Here is a 24,332-nt window from a genome sequence, read left to right as displayed (position 1 = left end):
GTGGCATGACATTACACACACAGCTATAAAAAACAAAGTATGGTAGGTCATTGAGTCAAGCCTTCAAAAGTCAGGAAATAACTAAGTTCAGGCTGGTAGCACTGTCAGGCATTTCTGGAAAACAGAAAAGTTGAGACCAGGTGCTTTGTGGATGCCAGGCTGCTTGAATACAGCTTCTCACAGTAATGAGGAACTTTGCACTGAGCTGAACAGACTTGTCACCTGCTCTGACTGTCTTTCCTATCATACACTGCTCACATGTACAGTTAAATGTTAATGATTTTTTTTTATAATACATGAGAAAATATGGCAGTATTGTAATTTGGAGGGTTATATTTTGCAACATGGATTATGAATATTGTGAATTAAAAGTCCTGAGGTACAGAATACATGACAAAGGGCTTTGCTATTGCTCTGCTTTTGTGCTAATCAGCACAAAGATAAAGAATTTAGTTAACTGTCATGTTCCAGACAGTTTTGTACTACAATTAGTGATAAAGGCAGAACTTCAAATGTATTGACAGCGAATAGTTGAAAGCAGTGTTAGAGTGACACAGTGCAGCGTGTTGCTATTCTGTACGGTGTTAAGGGTTGGACTCCATGATCTTTGTCCCTTCCAATGCAGCATATTCTGTGATTCTGTTTTGTCTCTAAAGATGGTTTCCACATGTCTTTTTGTAGAGACATGCTGGACCAGTTCAGCAACAGAATGCTATAATATAGGAAACACAACAAAACCCTACATCAAAAGAGTTTTGAGGTATTAATCTTAAGCCTTCAGAAGTCAAGAAATGCCCTGATTTTAGTTACCTATATGGCCTGGTTCCCTTTGCTGTGGATGTCCACACTAACAAAAAGCACTCTATCTACACTGCGACTGAAAGCACAAAAATACCCAGCCTCTTTTCACCTGGCTCCAGCCTCCTTTCAAATCCCACACGCTCTTCCAAGAGTGTGGGTGTGGAAGTGGCCCAACGTGCCAAATATGTTATGCATTTTTCTGTTCACTGCGTGCAATGATCCACAATGAGCCACTTCAAGAAATAAGCAAACTTTGACAGTGTCACCTTTCTCTTATTTTTCCATTAGCTTTGTAGATATTCTGATAGTTGTCACTGTAATATATTAACAGTTACTCAGTGTTTAAAATCACAGTACACCATTGGCTTTGGGGCTCCATGTGAAAATAAATTTTAGTTTTTGCTGAATTTTGTGGACTATTTAATTGCATTCATTCACACTGAACAGCACACAAAACATCCTAGTGTTAAAAAGTCTCCAAACCCATGCATAGCTTTAGTTCAAAACATTGAAAAAATAATTAACCCACTAACCCTCATACTGTTTTCTGTTCCCAGAATTGACAGTCATACACGGGAAAGTCTTTCCAGTTCTCTTCAGCAATCATATCTCTTCCTATATTTGTATCTGGTTTGGAATTCAGTGCAGGAGGGGCAAAGTAGCCAAAGCTAACACTATATTGCAAATGTCATCTTCATACAAACCCTCATTCACAGCCATCTCAAGAGAACTGCAATACTATCTAATTTGGACTTTACAGTGCCAAACTGTAATGGAAGGCTACTTTGCAATGAAGATTGTGTCAGCAGGAAGTCTCACCAAAACTATATACAAGTGGAGTTTGCTTTCAAATAATAATACTGCTTGATTGTTGTCTGCTGCAGAAGAAATCAGGAAGAGCTAGGCAGGATTCCTCACATCCCTGTGCCTTCCAACTGCAGTGCATCTAGTATGGTGGTGGGATGGACCACAGGGCTGACAGGGAGCTCAGATGGTCATACAGTTCCTCTCTTCCTGTCCAAAGACAGGCTCAGGAATGCCTAAACCACAGATGCCTATCTTGAAATTCTTCATAATAGATTCAAAAATGAAGTGTTAGAAAGGAGTGATGGGCCAGCTGCCAGACCCTCACTGGTACTAATTTGGAAGCTTGCATGTTTCCTCACAACATGCAGCTAAAACTCACAGGGTATGGACTAAATGTTGACTGAGAGCCTACCCTCTGACAAGAACGGAGAGACCAGGGTGCACAACACTGCAAGGAGAGTGACACTGCACTTGGAATTAGTTCACAGCCCTACTGTGACTGAATGTATAGCTTTATCCAGTCTCATTCAGCATGTTACCATAACTTAAACAGCCAGCTGAGAAGAGCCAAGCACTTACTGAACCTTGCACAGTGTAGCACACTTTCTTATATGCTGTTCTGGCTTTTGGGCTTTTCATGGAATTTGTATCACAAATTCAGTGCTTACTCATCTTAGTGGATTCTAAATATAGAAAAAGGCTGCTAACTTGATTCCCAGTATCTGGTACTACTTTCTTTCCTGTTATATTCTCACAGTATTCATCTCGTACACGGCGCTTCATTTGTTTTGTTCCCTTATACAGTCCTATCACCATGCATTATTACTTAATCACCCACAGCCCTACAGCCCAGCTGTTTGTCAGCACAAACTCTCACTTAACAGCAAACCATTCCTCTGCTGTCATTGCATTGGGATGTTATGCTGTCATCTCTCTACTTAAGAATAAAACAGGTTTTCCTTCCTTCTCTTCACAGTTCTCCTGATGTTGCATCAAAAGTTATATTCTGCTCATGTCACACCAAGTTATCCAGTCTGTACTTACAAAAATCCCCACCTAAACAGCTTTGCATGAAACTAGTAATATTGTCTCCTGCCTCTCTGGCCTGCATTTCCCCCTTTGCAGAAGGGTGCAGTGCAGCAATCTTCCTGAAATAGGACTTAGAGGGTTAATGTCATGGACAAGCCTGGTGTGCCAGCTCTGCCTGGACAAAAGGGACAAAACCCAAAAAAGTTGATTCTGGTTCTGATTTTGCTACTGAGAAACCAGGTAATTATCAGAATGTGCTGTTATGGCCAAAACTAAATTAGGATTAAAAAACAAACAAACAAAAAAAACCCCAAAAACCCACCAAACACAAACAAACAAAAAAACCCCAAACTGAAACAACAACAACAAAAACTCACAGAAAGAAAGCAAGGAACCAACCAAACCAAAAGCAATACCAAAACCAAAAAAGATGACAAGTTAAAAAGAAGAGAAAAGAAGCGAGAGACTGGAAGGTAAAGCAACTACATGCTTCAGGGCAGGAGAGAACTCACAGCAATGGGAGGCAAACACTTGTTCATTTTGATGATACTTCTGGTACTGACCATTACTAGAGAGAGGATACAAGCCTAAATGGACCTCAGCTCTGACCCAGAATGGTAGTTCCTGTGTCTTAACACAACCACTGACAGATGAATGCAGGGAAGTATTCATTTTTACCTAAGGAATTAAAGTACACACAGCAAGATTACTCACTAAACCGTTACCAGGAGGTGATCACTATAATGGAGAATTTACAAGAACAAGAAGGCAAACAACATCAGCCCTAAAGAATATGTATGGCCTGCCACACTACCTGGTAACAAAATCTTGACGAGAGGACAGCTGCTGAGTAAAGAAGTAACCAATGTGTGCAAGCATCAAGCTTTTATACAGGGCAAGAGAGAAAAATAATTTGTACCTTTTGAGACACAAAAGCCATAGCTAAATAGTACATTAAAAGCTCATCAGGAAATCTGTGGAATCATTATACACATTAGATGTGTGTTCTTGCTTCAGGCACATCAATGGGAATTTTGCTACAAGATGAAACTTTTTAATGTTCTGCCATTTAATGGCTGAAAGAAAAATGTTCATTTAATTTACTCGTTCTCTATATGAAAAAAATCCTAAGCACAGCAGCCCGTATTCTCAGCTACATCAGAAAAAAAAACTCACATGGTACAGGTCCTAAGAGTAAAAGTAATTTCTGTGTTCAGCTAATAATAGACCACTCTGAACCAAGCCAGAGGTGGATGCAAATTTTGACAGAGGCCATCAAGCACAAAATTTCAGCAGAAAGCAGTAACTGGCCCTCCCATACTCTCCAAAAATCAGAATGGAGATTGGCATGTGATCTGCTAAATCTCTCTCTCCACAGATGATCTCTGTACATTAAGAGATCCTGCTTTAGTTGAGTTCAAGATCAGAATGTGCTTTGAAGGCAGAATAATTGGCCACAACAGACTTCTCTTCTGATGATGTTATAAATTCCGTTAAATAAACTGATAGTTAAATATCATATTTATAGTATTTGCATATGACTGCACTTGGCATTACTGGAGATTTTTTACCAACAAATTAGGCAGACATGCCAATAGTGATGACAGCTGTAACTAGAAAAGGGAAATGGACTAAATGATTTCTTAAGGTCTCTTCTATCACTAATATATCCTGTTCTGTGAACTTCTTGAAACCACTCCATTCTGTTCCCACTGGAGTTGTATTTTTCATGTCTTAGTGCTTGGATAATAACAAATACATTCTAGTATTAACTTAATTAGCTAAATTTGTTCCAAGTTACTCCAAGCACCCTGTGGTAAATGAACACACTTCTAGGCTTTGAGTGTGCAAGAAATTTGCCACATAAACAACTTGACCAATTTGCTACATCAGTATTTACTATTATTCAGTGAGCAGGAGCCAGAGGTTGTGGTTTCAGATGTATGCTTACAACCCTCAGGGCAATGGGATTACAGCAAAGAAAAGAACTTGATGCAGGGAATTATGTGCTTTTGAACTTTTACTGAATTTCTGTACACAGTAACAGGGATGATACCGTAAAACAAACCATTGTTCTGAACATTATGTTAAAAGATTTTGTTATAACAGGTTGGAGAGATGGGCAGACAAGAACTGTCTGAAATTCAACAAAGGCAAATTCAAGGTCCTGCATCTGGGGAAGAATAACCCCAGGCACCAGTACAGGCTGGGGGCTGACCTGCTGGAAAGCAGCTCTGCAGAGAAGGACCTGGGGTCCTGATGGACAGCAAGCTGTCCATGAGCCAGCAGTGTGTCCTTGTGGCCAAGAAGGCTGATGGTATTCTGGGATACATTAGGAAGAGCATTGACAGCAGGTTGAGGGAGGTGATCCTGTCTCTCTACTCAGCTCTGGTGAGGCCTCACCTGCAGTGCTGTGTCCAGTTCTGGGCTCCTCAGAGCAAGAGACATGGAGCTTCTGGAGCAGGTCCAGTGGAGGGCGACAAAGATGATTAAGAGACTGGAACATCTCTCTTACAAGGAAAGGCTGAGGGAGCTGGGCCTGCTCAGCTTCAAGAAGAAAAAACTGAGAGGAGATGTCATCAATGCCTGTAAGTATCTGAAGGAGGGCTGCCAAGGAGTCAGGCTTTTCTCAGTGGTACGAATCAATAAGGCAAGAGGCAGTGGGCAGAAAGTGATGCGCAGGAAGTTCTGTCTGAATATGAGGACACAATCCTGTACCATGTGCTCTAGGATGACCCTGCTTGAGGAGGGAGGTTGGACCAGATGACTCACTGTGGTCCCTTCCAGCCTCACCCATTTTGTTATTCTGTGATATATTATGGCACCCAAAACTGCACACAGGAGTTGAGGCAAGGCTGCACCAGTGCAGAGCAGGACAGTCACTTCCCTCAACCAGCTGGCGATGCTTTGCCTGATGCCCCCCAGGACATGGTCGGCTGTCCTGGCTGGCAGGGCGTTGCTGACTCATATTCAGCTTGGCAACCAGGACCCCCAGGCCCCTTTCTGTGGCACTCCTTTCCAGCATCTCATTCCCCAGTCTGTATGAACATATGGGGTTGCCCCATCCCAAGTGCAGAATCCAGCACTTGCCCTTGTTATACTTGATACAGTTGGTGACTGCCCAGCCCTGTAATTTGTCAAGATTTCTGCCTTCAAGGCAATCAACAGGTCCTCCCAATTTAATGTCATCAACAAACTTGTTTAGAATACCTTCCAGTCTTACATCCGAGTAATTTATGAAGATGCTGAAGAGCACAGGGCCTAAGATGGAGCCCTGTGGAACTCTGCTAGTGGCAGGTTGCCAGTCTGATGTTACTCCATTTACTGTAAGCCTTTGTGCCTGGCCCCTGAGCCAGTTGCTTACCCATTGCATGACAGGTTTATCCAGTTGTGTGTTGGACATTTTGTCCAGAAGGATACTGTAAAAGACAATATCAAAAGCTTTACTGAAATCTAAACAGGTTACATCAGCCGTCTTCCCTTTTTCTAATAGGTGGGTAACAACATTGTAAAAGGAAATTAATTTTTTAAGCAGGACTTTCCCCTCATGAGCCTGTGCTGACTGTGACCAATGTTTTTCAATAACTCCCAGAATAATCTTATCCCAGATTTTACCAAAACAAACATCCTTCCTCCTTGCTTCCTCTTCTCTATTTCAGGCAGCACTAAAGTACCTTGAACACTGAATCACTTGGTCTGCTACGTCGACAGCAAAGATTTTCTATCCTCAGACTGAGTATAATTGCAGAGGTTTTAAGTCTGGCCCCACAGCAAACAAGCACGCTGATGTTCGCTACATGATCTAAGCACAGGATGTATTTGCTCCTGCTGAGCATACCCATCTCAGGAGTTTAAACTTATTAAGGAGACATTTTTGCACACTCTTCTGCATTGGGGAAGGGTAAGTTTATTGTTATGTTGAAATTGTTTGATTATTTTGATCTGGAATTTAAAACCTCTGAAATAATTCACATTTAAATGAAGGTCTAAATATTCGCAATATAGTTTCTTCCCATATAGATGACCAACTTAACGTAATGAATTAGATATTAAAGATCTCTTGCTGGTCTTATATTCTCCAGGGGGAATTTTATTTAATGGAAACATCAAAAGAATCTTCATGGGATATCTGAACTGGTTTTCCTGGAAAGTTGACTAAAAAATACCTTATTTGTGATACACTAAAGAAGCAGTAAAGATGATGATGCATATATTGGCAGAAGAGAGGAGCAACCAGTGGAAAACTTTCTTTCCAAGACTTGTGGTTTCCATGCTGAAAATACTGGCACTCTGTCTATGCATTCAATTTCTTCTCAGAACACGTGAACCAGCAACAGGCAGGAGAATATATTTGTCACTCCTCAGTTGAGCGCAGATACTCTTTGCTTCTTTTTTTCCTTCTCCTGAAGCACAGAGACATTTAAAGTCCAGAGATTAGTAGTCCTCATTCAGCTGATTTGGTTACAGAAAGCCCAAGATGAAATACAGGAGGTGGCAGACAAAGAATAAGTACTCAGGTCTGGTTTACCACAGTAAAGGTAAGATTACTTAATTGTGCATTATGTACCCTTCCTGCTGTTTCCTCTTTGACATCCTCCCAAAGCAATCATATTTACAAATAAAAGATTGAGACCCCTTCCCACTTCGATGTTATCGTTTACCTGGATTGAGGGGATGAGAAAATCCAGCTAGGGCACCTCCCTCATCACATAATTAAATGACAGCCTTCAGACAAAGCAGCATACTGCAAAGTGATACATTCTCCTAAATGCTCCAGTGCAGAATAAGCCTGCCCACCCCTGCTGAGCCATTATAGATGGCAGGTAACAGCTAACACAGTTCTGCATTGACTTTTGGGGATCCACACAAAAGCAGCTGAGGGACACAGAAAGGACGCTTTAGACACTGTTGCTTCCACACAACACACCTACCTGTGGCTTAGAAACAAATAGACTGAAGTTTACCAAATACTGACCTTTTCTCCTGCTTTCCCATCCATGGAATTTTGGTCAGTGTCTGTAAATATAAGAAAAGTTTGCCTCAAATAAATGCCTCTATAGTTGAAAAGCAATAATAATTTATGTCATCCTGAGCCAAAGTCAGCCATGCACACCAGTATTTTCTTACGAGATTAAGAGTACTTGGCATAGAGAACTGAGCAGACTACTGCAATGCCAGGGAAAAAGGTGGATGTACGTCCTCTAACCTTAGAAAATACCTTAGTGAAGACCAGTACATCTGGCTCGAGCTTTATTTAAGCAGCTTTGTATTATTTGTATTATTTTCTGTCAAATCATCAGCTCCTCTAAATGGCTCTGACCTGCTACTCCTTGTGCTTAAAGCATTTTACAACTAAACTAGTAAGTTCATTCTTGCTACAAGCTTGTTCCATAAAATACATTTTTTTAAATGCCATAAAGACATTAAGATAAATAACAGTGGTCAAATTTAGCAAGTGCTAAATTGGCATGCATTTTTCCGTTCCAATGACATGTCTTTCAGCTTTCTAGTTTTATTTAATCACCCAAGCTGAAGCTGTACATACCAGCTGCCTATTAAGGACTGATAATTTCACCTAATCTTAGTGACAAAATTTTGTTGGAAGTGTTCTGTTATTTCTGAGAACACGACTAGAGAATACATTTCTTTGCTGAAGTTAAAAAATGCTAGCAACTCATCCATGAGGAACTTTAAAGACCCCCTTAAAGTGGGTAGAAAATTAGCATGTTGTGGGGAGAAGGGCATCAGAAGAGAGGGCAAATCACAAAAAAACAACTGTGACTGACTGTGTCAGTCTGTTTTCCAGTCCTGATAACTCACAGTAATGAGGCAAGAATTTCTCACATCCTCACATCTGCTGCTGAAGAGCTTAAGGAAGCTGTAGGCACAGCTATTAGACTGATACTCCAGCAGGGAAAGTAACCTTCCCCACTTCAGTCAGTCTCAATAGGTTCTTCTTCCACTCTGGGAGACAGGTAATGCTCTCTTCACACAGAAGGTGGACAACAAAAAGTACAGGAAATAAATACATCTGATAAAATTAAAGCTTTTCTTGATACACACCAGTTCTTCCATGATACTTTTTCTACTTTTTATGAATCCTAACTGCAAATTCAGAAAAAGCAAAAGGTGGCTGTTGGTTTGGAACAGCCCAGTGCTTGTAATGCATATATGAATGTTTAACTGAAAGTGCAGAGATAGTATCACATAATTCCCTGTGTCTCTTCAGGTCTGTTTATTTCTGCAAAATCAATGCTCTGATCCTGTGTAAGAAAATATCACATGTCATTGTAATTAAAAACTATGTAGAAATATAGATGTAAAAAAGAAAATAATCAAAGTCCAGTGGAAACTAATCCTGGAAGCTATTGGCATTTGAAGTTCAATTAAGCAACTCTAATTACTTGTTGAGTTTCATTAAATAGTCATAATTGTAAATTTCGGAAGTACAGTATTTGTTACATTTGAAGATACATATACAAACTGCTCTATTGTGGTAACTGAATCTGTAAAAACTGATTTTTCTTGATAGTGATAAGCATACACATTTCCTTCATTAGTCACCTTAAACACTTCAACAGCAATACAAACAGATCGTTCATCCCAGGTCCACCCTTGAAATCCACACACTTTGCAACACAGTGGTCTTTCAATTAATTGTCATTTCCTTGCCTTATGTACTCAGAGTCTGAATTAATCCCTGCATAAGACTATTGCACTACATCCTGTTTGTGAGGTATCCACACCATGAAACACAGCTGTTTAATGGTGTCCTACAAGATTTGGATTTGTGGATTTCTGTCTGCATCCTAACTACTTGCTAAACACTGCTTACAAATACAGTTTTGTTTCCATAGCACAGAAATTCCTTACTAGATCACATCACCCAGATAAATGATTAATTGTAAGTTACAGTTAATTGAGAGTTTATATGTTTTGATTCCTTCAGTTGCATCTGATTAGAAATATGTTTTGGTGCTATTTAACAACCAATTTATTATGTACAGAGCTGGTGAAGGGTCTAAAGCAAAAATCCTATGAGAAGCAGCTGGGGGAGCTGGGGTTGTTTGGCCTGAAGAAAGGAGGCTCATGAAGACCTTATTGCTGTCTACAGCTACCTGAAAGGAGGTTGGGTCCAGGTGGTGGTGTCAGCCTCTTCTCCCAGATAAAAGCGACAAGAGGAAATGGCCTCAAGTTGTGCCAGAGGAGACTTAGATTAGATATTAAAAAAATTTCTTCACCAAAAGTGCTGCCAGTCATTGGAACGGGCTGCCCAGGGAACTATTTGAGTCACCATACTTGGAGGTTTTTAAAATACCTGTAAATGTGGCACTTGGTGACACGGTTTAGTGGTGGACTAGGTTAATGGTTAGACTCAATGTTCTAAATGATTCTATGAATCATAAAATAGGAATAATTATTACTTGTTTTCAGTGTAAGGAAAGCAGTTAAGAGCACTACTAATTAAATTGCCAATAAACAGTTCCCTTTCCCCACAACAACCATTTGATGAGGTCAGAAAATGACACAGATTACAGTTCAATTATATTAATAGGAAGCATGAAGAAAACTGTCAAAAGCTCCATTACTAAGTGATTGTTCCGTTCTCTTTCCTTTCCCATCATCTTTACTCAATAACATAGTCCAGTTGCTTTAAAATCTGTCAGTTGTTATTTATTCTATGCCCAAAACAAAACAGAATACACACTGAATAAAAACAACTCTGTTTATCATAATCTACCTTTCATTATAGTCCTTTCACACTTGTTTTGAGAGTATGTGTTGAATTCTCTAGTAACAAATATCAAGTCTTAGATTTTTTCTTTCAAACATGTAAAACCAGTTAGTGAAAATGTACTCAGGAGCTTGTAATAACTTTTTTTCTTGTCTACTTGGATTTCAGCAAAGAGTCACTGATACAAAAATGTAGATGTTCAGTGTTTTGTCTAAGCCATGGGAGGGAATTTGTGAGTAGGCTGATAAAAGCAACAAAAACAAAATTCTTTTTACTTCTTTTTCAAGGCTGTGCAAGGCTGTGTTGGATGGACACACATAAAAAATAGCCTTCTTTTCAGGGAAACTGCCTAGAATTCCATCGAAGTTTGAAGAGCAGTGACTGCCTACCTGCTCACAACCCACACCTTACTCTTCACACACACATCATGTTATCTGGGCACACCTTCAGGATCACTCTCTCTGAACAGAGTTTCGGGGGAAAATATGATTCAGGGCAGCATAGGATAACTTGCACTTACTTGGAAAATAGCTGGCTTGGGCTGAACCTGATGTTTTCTCACTGTGTGGAGGAATCTAAGAAGGAAAACCTGAATGAAACAAAAAGCATTTTTTTTCTTTTCTTAGGTGCAGACCATGTTTTTCTACAAGGAATCTATTTCGGAAATCTGGGAAGATTCCCATACACTGAATATACTGATGCATGTTTCTTATGGATGGTATATAGGAGATTGTGCAATGAGCTCCGTTGAAATACATACAGACTACAGATACAGAAATGACTTTGCAGTTAATGTCAGCCTGATCGCCAGGGTCTTGTAATAAGCTTGACAGTTCATATATCTGACAACAGCAGCACAACTGACTCATCAGTCACAACAGTACTCCTTCTTATTTATTGTCCTCTCTCAAGTCTGGAGCACGTGCAAAGGACACCAGATATTCTACCAAAATCAGATGCATTTTCAAGTACTTCGTAACTGAACCCACAGATAATGCACAGTCAGATTCTCTCATTCTACAACATGGATCAAAAATAAATAAAAAGAGGGAAGAAAACATCATTCTGTGAAAATAAAGTTCTTTGTAATTCAGTTTCTCTGTAACGTTCCTATCAAATGTAAGGTACCCAATATCACGTTAAATAAATTTAAAATTGTTTATAATACAGAGGAATAGCAGAGATCCTTCTTGAGTCTCCCTGAATAAAGAATTGTACACTATAGGCACTGAAGACTTTCTAGACTTTTGAAACATTACGTCTTTTGCTGAGGCACAAAAAAAGATGAGAGTAATAGTAACAGCACAGCATAATCCAGCTTGCTGAAGTCAGAGACTTCAGAGAGTCCATAGCAAAATTAAAAGTAGGGCTGCCTTGTTTCAAAGACATTTGGAGGAAAATATCTCTTTTTAAAGATGAATGCCTCAGCAATTATTTCTTAGAACAGCATTAGTATTATGATTGCTTGTGTAAGCTCTCTTGCAGTGCAGCGAAGTGAAACGAGTGCCTGTTGGTACAAGGACACTTCTACTGAGCACAAAGAGAGAGTGTGACAGACAAATCCATCATGCTTAGCCTGCAGATCAAAGTGCACAAAGCAAAGCATGCTGGAAAACTACCACACATGCATATAAAACAACAAATTAAAGCACAAAGGACATGCGTGAGTGGATGAAATGAGGAAAACACAGCATTAAAGATGATCTTTACTGCTTTCAGGAAAGAATCAAGACACAGCGATCAGACTACCATTTTCAAAGTGCGAAGTGATGTGGGGCATCCAGCTGGAGATACTGAAGCTGAGTTTTCAAAGTGCTGAAGATGGACAAATCAAAGGCAGACACAGAATGACAAAAACCAAACTAATCTATCTATTTGTGCTGAGAGCACAAAACCTAAGCAATTTTGAACTATTTCCAGTCGAGTCCCTATTTGCCAACAACTGAATTTTTGAAGTCCCATGCAGCATTAAGGAGTATATTAAATTATATGGAGTAAGGTAAGCAATCAGAAGCAGTCACCTTATTTTAATATGACAGCTCCTAAAAAAAGGATGATACAAATCTTATTCTTGCATAAAAGCACTGGAATTATTTTACTAGTTATGATGATGATGTTTATTCAGCAAAATAAATTATACAAATGAAAGTATGCTAGGGAAATAACAAGCACTGAATTAGTGTAGAAAAACCCTAACTATTTAAGAGCTTTTCTTATTGCTACTGTAGTCCTCTGTTGTCTAGACTTAAATTTGAACAATAACAAAAAGGTGGCCTAATATGAATACAAATTATATTTTATTTCATATAATATCATAGAAGTTTCTCTAGCGTAATTCCAATAATCCCACTGACCACAATGAGATCAGTTCTGTGATAAAACAGAAAATGAGGTGAATAGGACTGGTCCCTAAGCACACATAAACAAAATCTAAGAAAAGAGAACAAGAGAAAATAGAACAAAGTGCGTATTAATATATATTAGTACGCCGCTTATAATAATAAATTATAACAATGCCAAATAATTGATATTACTGACTGGGCACAAATTCAGTAAGTCTGTCCTCTTATCAAGAAAACAACGAAGGACAAAGTAATTCCAGTTTCCCTGCAGTGAGGGAGTCAAGGGAAAATATTTTTCTGTCTTCTAGTCTTGTTTAAGCTTTGTATTAGTTTTCTCTTCTTTGGCAAATTTCCTATCAGCTTTTACTGATAAATTGTTAGGGATCACATAGCTTTACTGTAGTCTATTAGATGCATGAAAAGGGCAAATGTGAAAAAGACATTGAGATCTTGATATATGCAGGCCGGCTGAATCCACAGACTAGCAAAACAGAAGGGCTGACAACTTACAGGCACTATACCGATAGCTATACACAGCCACAACTCTGAAACTGATTTGTCAGTCTGCAGCAGACCTGTAATGTTCATAAAACATTTACAGATAAGGGTGCATGCAGATAGTCCACCTAAGAACTTCCTGCTAGCACTATTGCTATTACCCAGAGGGCATCTTCAAACAAAAAATTTGTATTCAATTACACACAACAGTTTCACAAGAAAAATAGTGACCTGGCATTTTCAGATTTTAGATCTGCTACACCGGCCCATCCAAAGCATTTCCTCATTAGCAGAAAATACTAAACTTCAAAGAAGAGAAAAGTCATGCTTTACATGTAAATGCCATGATGACCTGGCAAAGTTGAAGAAGGCTTTGCTTTTTCTAATTAGTTTATAAGGGAAATGGGCTACCCAGGAAGGTGGTGGAGTCACCATCCCTGGAGGTGTTTAGGGAAAGACTGTACATGGTGCTTAGTGCCATGGTCTAGTTAACATGATGATGTTCAGTCAAAGGTTGAACTCGATGATCTCAGAGGTCTTTTTCAACCTAATTGATTCTGTGATTTTATATTTCTCAGCACAAACACTCAGAACTCCCATGTTCTGAGATTTTGTGCCTTGTTCTATCTAGCTTGAATTCTTTGCTGTTTCCTGCAGCTTGGGAACACCTGTGCATTGGATCTGAAAAGCTAAGTGACCAACCCACCACTGCAAGTCATTTTACCAGACAAATATCTCCCCATATGTATGTCCTTACCTTCTTGTAAAGGTGACTCAACAAGCCAGTACAAAGGATTATCAGCCCCAAATTATCTACATACTCTTTCACCACAAAGTAAGAAAATTTTAGATGGCTATTTTCAACATACAGCCTCTACCAAAAAAACTTACATTATTCATTGTCTTGTCCTTGGGATTGTGTAACAGTACAGTCAACTACTATTGACCTTCACATTCACAAAATTTGAGACTAGGCAAATCAGTGCTACAACAGACTATCCCTGATACTAAATTTTCGTTTTCAATGCAGAATGTACTTTTATTTTCAAGAAAACATGTGGTTGCAATCCAAAATAACAGCATTTAGGATTAATCAGGATCTCTTTAGACTGCAAATGATGCAACTGGAATACCGCACAGGCACATTAGATGGAAAGGAGTTCCCCAATATCAGCAGACCTTGTGAGGATGATACAGCAGGATTCCTGTGATGCGACTCTTGCTTTGACAAAGAACATTTGACTCCTTCCTGTTGTTGATTGCATGGGAATATGAGACACTACTGTCATGTTCATATCTTTATGGGGTCTCCAGATCTAGAGAACCTGGAGAACTGGCAACACCTCTGTGAAAATTCTGAAGTGAACCTACAATTGAATCTATTAGCTTGAAATACAGTACTCTGCTACACACTTGGTCCCAGATCCTCTATGTTCTTCAGCAGGTGAAAAGAGGACAAAAGTAGGGGGATGTGCACATGCATACACACCCACACTGATCCATCTGAATTTATGTATAAATAAAGGAAAAAATGCAAAGAGCTTCTTCAATACTTTCAGCTGCTGCCTTCTGCAGGCTTTTGAGCTTGCTGAGCTGACACTGAGCAGCAGTGTAAGGGTCACTTTCACGCAGTACTTTTGCCAGCATGGGACAAAATAAGCTGCTCACTTGTTAGAATACTTTTGTATTTCAGTCAGTTGAAAACCTTACCATGCAAATTTTCTGTACTGCAGTTAAGTCCTGATGCATGGAGGGACTTTATGTCCTCTTGGATGACAAAGAGTTTCCACTGCTGTTTCTCAGAAGCGTTTTACCTCTCTAAAGGCTATTTTCAGAAAGATTTGTTTGTTCTCACAGGACATTTCTGTCAGAGCAGTTAAAATATGCTTAAATTACCATGCATAAACTTCATTATAAAGCTTGCTAAAAGCACAGTTTGAAGTCCTGCTTGCTGCTGGTGACTACAAATTTCTATCTGGCTGGAAAAGTCAGCTACTTCAAGTCCAGCAACATTTCCATGACAACATTGTACTAAAAAACCTCATTTTAACACGTCAAAAAAATTAAAAGGCGTTTCTTGTGTTTTTCATTCTATTTCTTACTATGCAGTTTACTGATCTCTACATAAAGGATTTCTAAGAAGCTAATTACCAGGTTGAGTAAAGCCCTGAGGCAAAGCCTGAAGTCTTCTCCTTTGGCTACTGTAACTAATAAACTACAAATCCTTATCTCCTCTACAGCACTGTTCCCTAACTAGTGTTAGATTCACCCTTGCTGAGAAGCAAGCATGATCATCCTCATTTCACAGACCTAAAAAACTGAAGCACTGAAAGGCATAAACATGACTAAAATAGTTAAAAGGTAGAAGACACTTAGAGTGTCAGTAATTGCCATGTGTCCTGTGAACTAGTATCAACAACATCCCTCATATGACGTAGTAAAACAATGACCATAGAACTGTACAAACTGCTTGCATAATCTGTAGTAAAATATAGTCTCTTGTAAATTAACAGCTGTATAAAAGATTTACTTATCACACTGAGCATTCACCTGGCTCCTCTGCACTGCATTGTTTTCATTTTCCCTCCTTTTTTCTAGCAGGCTATTTCTGCAACTAATGCACTGAGACAGGTGCTTGGCTGTCTAAGGGTTTCCTACAATCATGCAAATTTGGCCTATGACTTCCAGTGCAGCTTGAACCAAAGCCCAATGGCTAAACTTCAAGTCTCAAAATAATATTGCCTTCAAACCATATGCATTTTTCAAATATCATATATTTCCTTGCAGCTACAGCTACTGGCATTCATTTAATTGCAGTTCAGAGAGGGCTGTGATTTGTCAGCCATAGAGACATGGTAACACATGGTGGTCACCCTCTTCTTCCTGGGGTATAGAAGCCATCCTTTGATGGCTTTACTATCCCAGCCCTTGCAGAAATTCTTTCTCAGAAGTTTCAAAGCATGGAGAAAGGATGGGCAGAATGAAAGCTCTAAGGTTCAGGTTTATCTTGAGGTAAATCTGATGAGATACACCCATGTGTCCTGAGGGAACTGGCAGAGAAAGTGGCTAAGTCACTATTTGAGAAGTCCAGTGAAGATCTTACTGACAGGAAAAGGGGAACTATAACCCCCATTTTTAAAAAGTGAAATAAGGAAGATCTGGGGAACTACTGGCAAATCAGTCTCATCTTGGTGCCTAGCAAGGTCATGGAGCAGATCCTCCTGGAAACTATGCTGAGGCACATCAAGGACAGGAAGGTGATTGGTGACAGACAACATGGCTTCACTACGGGCAAATTGTGCCTGACAAATCCGGTGGCCTTCTATGAGAGTTGGTGGATGAGGGAAAAAAAACTGATGTCATTTGCACTTGGACTTGTGCAAAGCTTTTTGACAGTGTCCTGCCTGACAACCTTGTCTATAAACTGGAGAGACATGGATTTGGTGGAACACGCAGTGGGTAGGGAATTGGTTGGATGGTTGTACTCAAAAAGTTGTGATCAGCAGCTCAGTGTCCAAGTGGAGAACAGTGATGAGTGGCATTCCTCTGGGATTGGTATTGGAACTGGCGCTGTTTAACATCTCTGCCAGCAACGTGGACAGGGGGAGCAACCTCAGCAAGTTTGCTGATGCCACCAAGCCGTGTGGTGCAGTCAACACACTGAAGGGCATGAATACCATCCAGAGGGACCTGGACAGGCTGGAGAGGGAGACCTGTGTGAACCTCATGAAGTTCAACAAGGCCAGATACAAGGGCCTACATCTGGGTCAGGTCAATCCCAAACATGGATACAGGCTGAGTAATGAGTGGATGGAGAGCAGCCCTGAGGAGAAGGACTTCAGGATGCTGGTTGATAAGAAGCTTGATATGACCCAGCAATGTGCTCTTGCAGCCCAGAAAGCCTACCATGTCCTGGGCTGTAGCAGAAGGATGACCAGCAGGTCAAGGGAGGTGATTCTGCCCCTGTACTCTGCTCTGTGAGACCTCATCTTGAGTACTGCTTCCAGCTTTGGGATCCCCAACATAAGAAGGACATGGACGTCCCCTTTGTGGGGAGGGCCATAAAGATGATCAGAGAGCTGGAGAACCTCTCCTCCAATGAAGACAGGTTGAGAGTGCTGGGATTGTTCATCCTGGAAATGAAAAGGCTCCAGGGAGACCTTCTAGCAGCCTTCCAGTGCATAATGGGGATCTACAAGAAAGCCAGACGGGCTTACAAGGGCATGTTGTGATAGGACAAGGAGGAATGGTTGAAAGAAAGTAGATTTAGAATCATAGAATCAGAGAAGGATTTGGGTTGGAACAGACCTTAAAGTTCCAAACCTCCTGCCATGCACAGGGGTGCCTTCCACTAGACGAGGTTGCTCAGAGCTCCATGCAGCCTTGAACACTTCCAGGGATGGGGCATCCACAACTTCCCTGAGCAACCTGTTCAAATGCCTCACTGCTCTCACACTAAAGAATCCTAATATCTAACCTAAATCTACTCTCTTTTAGTTTGTATCCATTCCCCTTTTTCCTGTCACTGAATGCTCTTGGAAATACTCCCTCTCTTTCTTGTAGGCTTCCTTCAAGCACTGGAAGAAAGGTTAGTTATTGGATAGCATGAGATTTTTAAAAATTTTAAAAGATGAATTCTTTCGTTCAGACCATTTATAGTGCATTACCATTATATTTTTCTACTTTCTCTTCACATTCTTTTGGAGTAGAGTCTTAGTTTACAATTGTATGTTATTATTCTAATATGTTCAGGCAGCTAAAAAATATGAGGTTTAGACACAGAGCGCTAATGTACCAAATCTTGTGATAAAGCTCCTGGGGATGAATTGGGAATACGCTGATTGTTTAGCTCAGCCTAGAAAGGATGTCAAGGACACAGAACATTTCCAAGTTTTTGAAAATGCCAGAAGGTCAGAACATGTGCCTGTAACTCATTTTTGAGAGTTGTATAGCCAATAATTCTGAATGCCTTTCTCAACTTCACCCTTCAGACCTTTGGCTATCTAAGTTAACCTATTTCCTCAAACTTGCTGAATGTTCTTTAAAACAGTGTTCACCCACTCATCTATTTCAATGTGCTACCAAGAGATTTGAGTTCTAAAATAATTTTGTCATTTGCTATCATTATCTTCTTTCAAGAAAGTGTTCTGCTTCGTTATGCCTTCATTAAAATAAATCTCCGAGTGGCGTGTGGGTGAACAGAGCCCTTCAATTTCATATATATCATTTCTGAAGAGTGGTAAAGAACAACTATCTGCAAGAATCAATAATTTTATAATTACATACATATTAGCATGGCTACTTGTCACATAACGGGGCATTCTGCCTGGTTGCTGGAGCAGCAGAAGAATATTATCCTATAATTTTCCCTTTCTTCACCATCACCATATAGTAATACATATGCATTTTGTGCAACATAAAACAATGTTACTCCAACATGGCAAGACAATATCATCATCTTCATTTTGGGAACAAATTAACATTACACTAATAAAATGGTGTATTACATATACCTCTTAGTATATAAAATATAACCTTTTATTAACCTTTAGTATATTAAATATAACCTTTTATCTCTTATAATCTTTTTCAAGATTATAAGTGGTGATTGCCATTACAGTGAGGACGCAGCCTTTTCACATGGTACTGGAGGTCAGATGCCACTGCTACTGTGAAGTAAGCTTGCTCTGAAGTGGAATTACCTTGTAGATATTGGTGTGTCAAAGAGCAATAATAAATACCTTTCTTCTTTTGCAACAGCCAATATGAAGTCACATCAGCAAACAATAATGCCTGATCCAGAGCACAAAAACCTTGCAAATATGTTGTCAGGTCCAGTTCAAATTCCTCTCAGTCATTTGCCTTAAGCGGTGTCCATTTCTGAGTCAGCAGGTGGCAAGCTATTACAGAAATCAAAAGGTGAGCCACCACTCCAGATTGTAGATGTATTTATCTTCTCTATGAACATTTAAAAATTGGTTACTGAATACAAGTTTGCCCATGAAGAGATCATCCTTCAACACAAACCTCATCCTTGCTATGCTGATATTCTCTGACATTTTTAAATGCTTTGCAGAAACTCAGACTTTTTTAATCATCATGAAATATTAATTTATTTTTTATTACTACCAAAACTCCTTCTCACATGAGGCTAAAGAAGGGTGCTGTAGGAAATATATGCTGTTCATACTCATCCTTGACATTTTGTGTAATGTTGGTCTAGCTCTTTTCATGGACTCCCAATTAGTTGAATAATTAGGAAAAGGAAGAACTGTTTTTAAAATCATAACCACGGTATGCACCTGGATTTACACAACTGCTGGCTCATGATCACTTCACAGATATGCTGCCATACTTTCTTGGCAAATGAGAACTGCTGGACTTTGTAAAACTTTATCTGCCCATGATGACTTTCAGAGTTTGCCTTTCCTTCAGTCTTCAGTGAATAGCCCATAGCTATCAATTAAATTTGTGAAACACATTTTATGCCACCTTCTCACTCTGCTTACTTACCTTCTTGTAACATTAAATGTCTGCAACCAGAAAAAACATAGAAGTATTGTATGAAATGTGATCTAGAATGTTGTGTTCCAGATCCAAGGTTTTAAAAGTATAACAAGTGAGCCATTATCACAGAATTCTGTTTTTGTCATTACTCTTTTATGTTAGTTCAATACAGATGAGTTCTGATCTCAACAATGAAAAATGGCTAATAAAAACATTTAGTTGACATGGAACAAAACTGGGTTTTGGTAGAAAAAAAGCATATTCAGCATTAGGGGGCCATAAACTAGCAAATGCAAACACATCTTATGATCCCATTGACTCCAACAAGGTTAAAAATCCCATTGATCTGGCACAGGATTTCATTAATAAAAAAGCCAACCAACCAACCAGAACCACAAAACCCTCTCCTTGTTGATTTTAGGCCAAATCCAGACCATTTTACCTACAAGTAATATATTTTAACCCATAATTCAACTATTCTGAAAAAGCTCAGTTGAGGAGAACATGGAGAAGAATGACCAATTTGATAGGGTTTAGAGTGTCTTAGTAAAGACAGTAGAAAAAACATGCAAATAGATGATAAAGCACCTACTGGCAATCTTACTGAAGTTCTAAGTAGATGAGAAGGATCTCTCTAGAGCTACTAGAATAGAAATAAATATGCCTTTAAAAATATAAAAGTGGGATGGATTAATTAAATATACCAGTAAGGGTTCTGTTTCTAGAGCTAACCTACACTGGATTAAACAGCATCTCCAAGTAAAAAGACATTACTGCCATGAAGCAAGTATCCTGCCCCCAAAAATAAAAACCAGTACCCCATTAGATCTGCCCCTGAGGACATTGAGAGCATCTGTCAAAGAAGTCATGTTTTTTTATTTTACAAGTCAGTTCATCAAAGGAATTTTATTTTTTTTTTCTTATCTGGCTATATTGTACAGCATATATTAGATTTTGAGGTCAGATGTCAGGAAGCAGAGGTTCCATGTTATAGGAAAAATTCTGCCATTTTGGGTACTTAGTAACATTAATTTACACACATAAGACACAGCCGTGTGCATTTCCTTGTGCCTCCTTTGGCTCTTCACTGAACTTAGAAATACTACATTTTCTATTGGATTCTTTTCTCATTAAGATGAGAGACCTTAGACAGGAATTGATTACTTTGTGTTTTGAAATTTTGTATTTACTCCCTGGCTTTATGGTATTGAAAAATAGATGCAGAGTTCCCATCTCGTGGACTGGCCTCAAATAAAAAAAAAAAAAAAAGCACATTCAATTACTCTACCTGTATTTTAGGTAGATTATTAGCATCTGTTTTTTGAAATCTTTGCTAAATATTGTTATTTTATCAAAGCATTTTAAAAAATGCAATACCCACAATTTTGTCGGTTCCCTGTGATGCAATTTCTTATCTATGGTCACCATAAACTATGAGGAAAAGGCACTTCATTAGTTTTCTATGGATCAAATCCACTGTTCACCAAAGCTTACACAAATGATAATAATAGGGTGACCTAGGCAGAAAAAATCGAAAGTCTAGATAAGTTAAACTGAATTGCTTTTTTCTCTGAACTACAATCTCTGATGATCCTTTTTAAGGATTCTGAAGAGGCAAGCTTCCAACTGCTACCCTCTGCGCTACATGGTACTGTACGTGTTCTGGTAGGACTGCTCTGCCTCTCCCAGCACTGAAACACTGAAATGCCTCAAAATTGAGACATTGAAAATATTCCTAGCCTGTGAAGTTACTTGCTATGTTCTTAAGTAATTGACCTAAAATATTGTTAGAAGGGTTCTACAGATTGGAAATGAATGTTCAGGAAAAGGGATACATAAGTATTAGGTCACTACGTGGCAATAACTTGTCAAAAGAATAGTTACTTATGTATTTATGTATGATCCTAGGTCTACAACAAAGTAATCTGGATTATTTTAGCCTTCAGGGAAAAAAATACATGTCAATGCATGTCACTGTTTCCCAGGCAAGTGTTCAGATTTTCAGGGCTGATTCCTCTGTATGTTAACATTAACATTAAAAAAAATTAAACCCAAAAATCAAACCCATTTTGTCACGCATACAATCTTGACCATGATCTCCTCTGAGAACTCCGTAACAGTGATCAATATAGCTAAAGAATGTACTCTTATCATCTTTACAGATAAAGTGTATTGACATTTTTTCACACGTGCATTCTGTTAATTCCATAGTGACTCCAGGATCTCTCAAAATCAGAAAAAGATAAAAATGGTTTAAACAGAATTTAGATTTTTGTTTGCTCAGCAGCTGTGCTTGGTAGCTGTACAGGCAGCTAGTCTTCCAAAGTATTATGTCTTTTGATCTTTTTCCATAGCTGAGTTAATTTTTAAAATAACTTCAACATTTCAGGAATGATCCATGGGCTTGGACTACCTTTCTTTTCCATTTTATTTGGATAGTTTTATTACAGGGCTGGGGGTTTTTATATAGCTCTGCATACAGAAAGTGCCAGCTTGACTCCATATACAGGATCAAAGCCAATTTCTGTCATTCTATAACAGGAAGATGAAATTAAAAACAGCTTGCTCATCAGGATGCTTGAAACATCTTTATTTCACCTGTCTAATTTTTTTTAAACACTTCTTTAACTTTCCATGGATCCTGTGCTATCAACTTTTTTTTTCCCAAGGTCATGTCCATAGAATTACATTTGATGAAGTGAAAAAAAAAGGAAGAAAAACTATTAAGATAAAAAAGCCTAGAATTTTGGCATGCTTTTTTTCCTTAATATTTTTAGGGACTAAACACTAGCAGAAAAGAACAGGAACATTGTACTTTAATAGGAAACAAAAGGTATGTAGAGGTCTTCAATACTATTCAATATATATTGTCTTGCTGTTGGAGAATATGAAAATAAGATATGTCTCTAATCTTCACAAGTTGTACAGCATAATTATATTATGTTTTTTCTAAGGTTGCACAACTCCTTTAAGATATTGCAAGCTCCAGGAAGGCTTATATCAGCTACAATCACATTGCTTTATACCTGTAGGAGAGCATTTTTCTGTGCTGAGTGTGCTGCAGAGAATTCTAGCTCTCCCATGAAATCCTTAATGTGAAAAAAAGGATACTTAAAGTATTAAGAGAAACACCAAAATCATAGAAACTCCATAGAGTTTAATTTTAGCTTAATTTTATCTGGTCTTTAGGAACGACTGAATTGCAATTATATCCCCTACCTCACCAAAAGAGCTACCAAAAAAAAAAAATGGCAGGGGTACATGAGAAAGTGAATAGAAAGAAAATTAAATGAAGGCCTAAATTCTGAAGCTGTCATGCAACTGATTTTTTCCTACTGTCTAGAAAGGCACCACCTTGGTGCCTGCTGGGACAAATCAGACCTTTTGCTTACTGAAAGCAACATCTAAGACTCACAGTATATGTGGGAGAAAATAAAAAAAGATTAAAAATTACATCCAGTGGCAATGAGAACCAAAGTCAGAGCTCTTCTGCACAGAATACACCTGATCCTGCCCACCCTATAAGCCTTTTTCTTCTTATAGCTCTTCAGTGCCACTCATACTTTGCCACATTTCCATACCCAACTCTGAATGCAGTCATGGTCTTTCTTACCATTTCTTTGCATTAGTTACTTTTGTTTTGCTTTGCTCTGGCTTGTAACATGGTAGTATGCCAGCTTTCCTTTTAAGTGGTCTAGAACCTTTTATAATTTAATTACACTAATATAATACTTACTCATCTGCTTCCTTTCTACAACTAGGCTTCCTTGCATTTTTTCAATTCAATTTTCCTGATGGTGACAGATGTAGCCAAATTATTGCAGTTGTTCTACACATTTCAAAATGATGGACACTTTTTATGTGTCTTTATATAAATTTATGCAGCTGGATCCAGGTTTTAACACTTGGGATAGACGATGGCACTTGCTTCTCATCCAGGTGGATTTCAGCACTCTTTCCTGACTCAGCAAGATACATACTTGTCTCTTTACCCAAGCTGTCGCCCAGAACAACCAGATCCATGTGAAGAGCAGATGTGACAAGGTTTCAGTTACTCCAGATCTACTCCAGACCTTAGTTACCCAGCCACCATAGAAAGAAATCGGGCAAACCTCACTAGTGTATGTTTCGAAATGGATGGTGTCAACTGTAATTAAATAAGATAAATTAAACTTTCATTCTTCACAGTCCTTCATGTCATTCAGCAAGACAACCGCAGTTGTCCTTTTTACATTTATCGATTGATCTCTAGTCTTGAAAATCATAATCAAGGAGTTTATAAACATACTGAAAACCCTACCGTAAGCCCACAGGCAATCGAGTCCCAATATTAAGCACGCTTATGGGTGGCGAGGGAGAAGGAAACCACTTCAAGGAGTTGCACAGAGAAATAAACCGTTCGTCGCTCTTTTGGTAAATCTAGCAGGATAAAGCCCCGCGGGGAGATCCTACGGATATTGGCGTGGGCCGAGCCCCCCATTTTCGCAACGGGCGCCAGGGTGGGCTGGGCGGCAGGTGGGCAGGCCGGGCGAGGGGCGGGCGGGGCCGGGCTCTCCCTCCCGTTGCCAGGTGAAGCGCAACGTCTCCGCCTCCTCGCGGTAGGCGCGCAGCCC

General features: G+C 39.2%; 2 long non-coding RNA genes across 2 annotated transcripts in view; one reads left to right on the top strand and one right to left on the bottom strand.

The window, feature by feature from the left end:
* Window positions 1-11,541, top strand: part of LOC114004344 — a 32,249-nt gene extending 20,708 nt beyond the window's left edge. The window contains exons 2-4 of the long non-coding RNA XR_003546555.2: window positions 6,297-6,538; window positions 6,720-7,175; window positions 10,999-11,541. This is a non-coding gene — a long non-coding RNA (uncharacterized LOC114004344). The remainder of the gene's footprint in view (window positions 1-6,296; window positions 6,539-6,719; window positions 7,176-10,998) is intronic.
* Window positions 6,710-24,326, bottom strand: LOC114004339. The gene is made up of 3 exons (XR_003546547.2): window positions 24,020-24,326; window positions 7,613-7,653; window positions 6,710-7,040 (listed from the first exon to the last, which is right to left on the bottom strand). It is a non-coding gene; the product is annotated as an uncharacterized LOC114004339 (long non-coding RNA).
* Between the last annotated feature and the right edge of the window lie 6 nt (window positions 24,327-24,332).

This window comes from Pipra filicauda, unplaced genomic scaffold (genome assembly GCF_003945595.2).
Source record: "Pipra filicauda isolate LSUMZ 115617 unplaced genomic scaffold, ASM394559v2 scaffold35_size7292922_pilon, whole genome shotgun sequence".
NCBI classification, from domain to species: domain Eukaryota; kingdom Metazoa; phylum Chordata; class Aves; order Passeriformes; family Pipridae; genus Pipra; species Pipra filicauda.
Note: the sequence above shows the minus strand (reverse complement) of the source record. Positions and strands in the feature narration are given on the sequence as shown.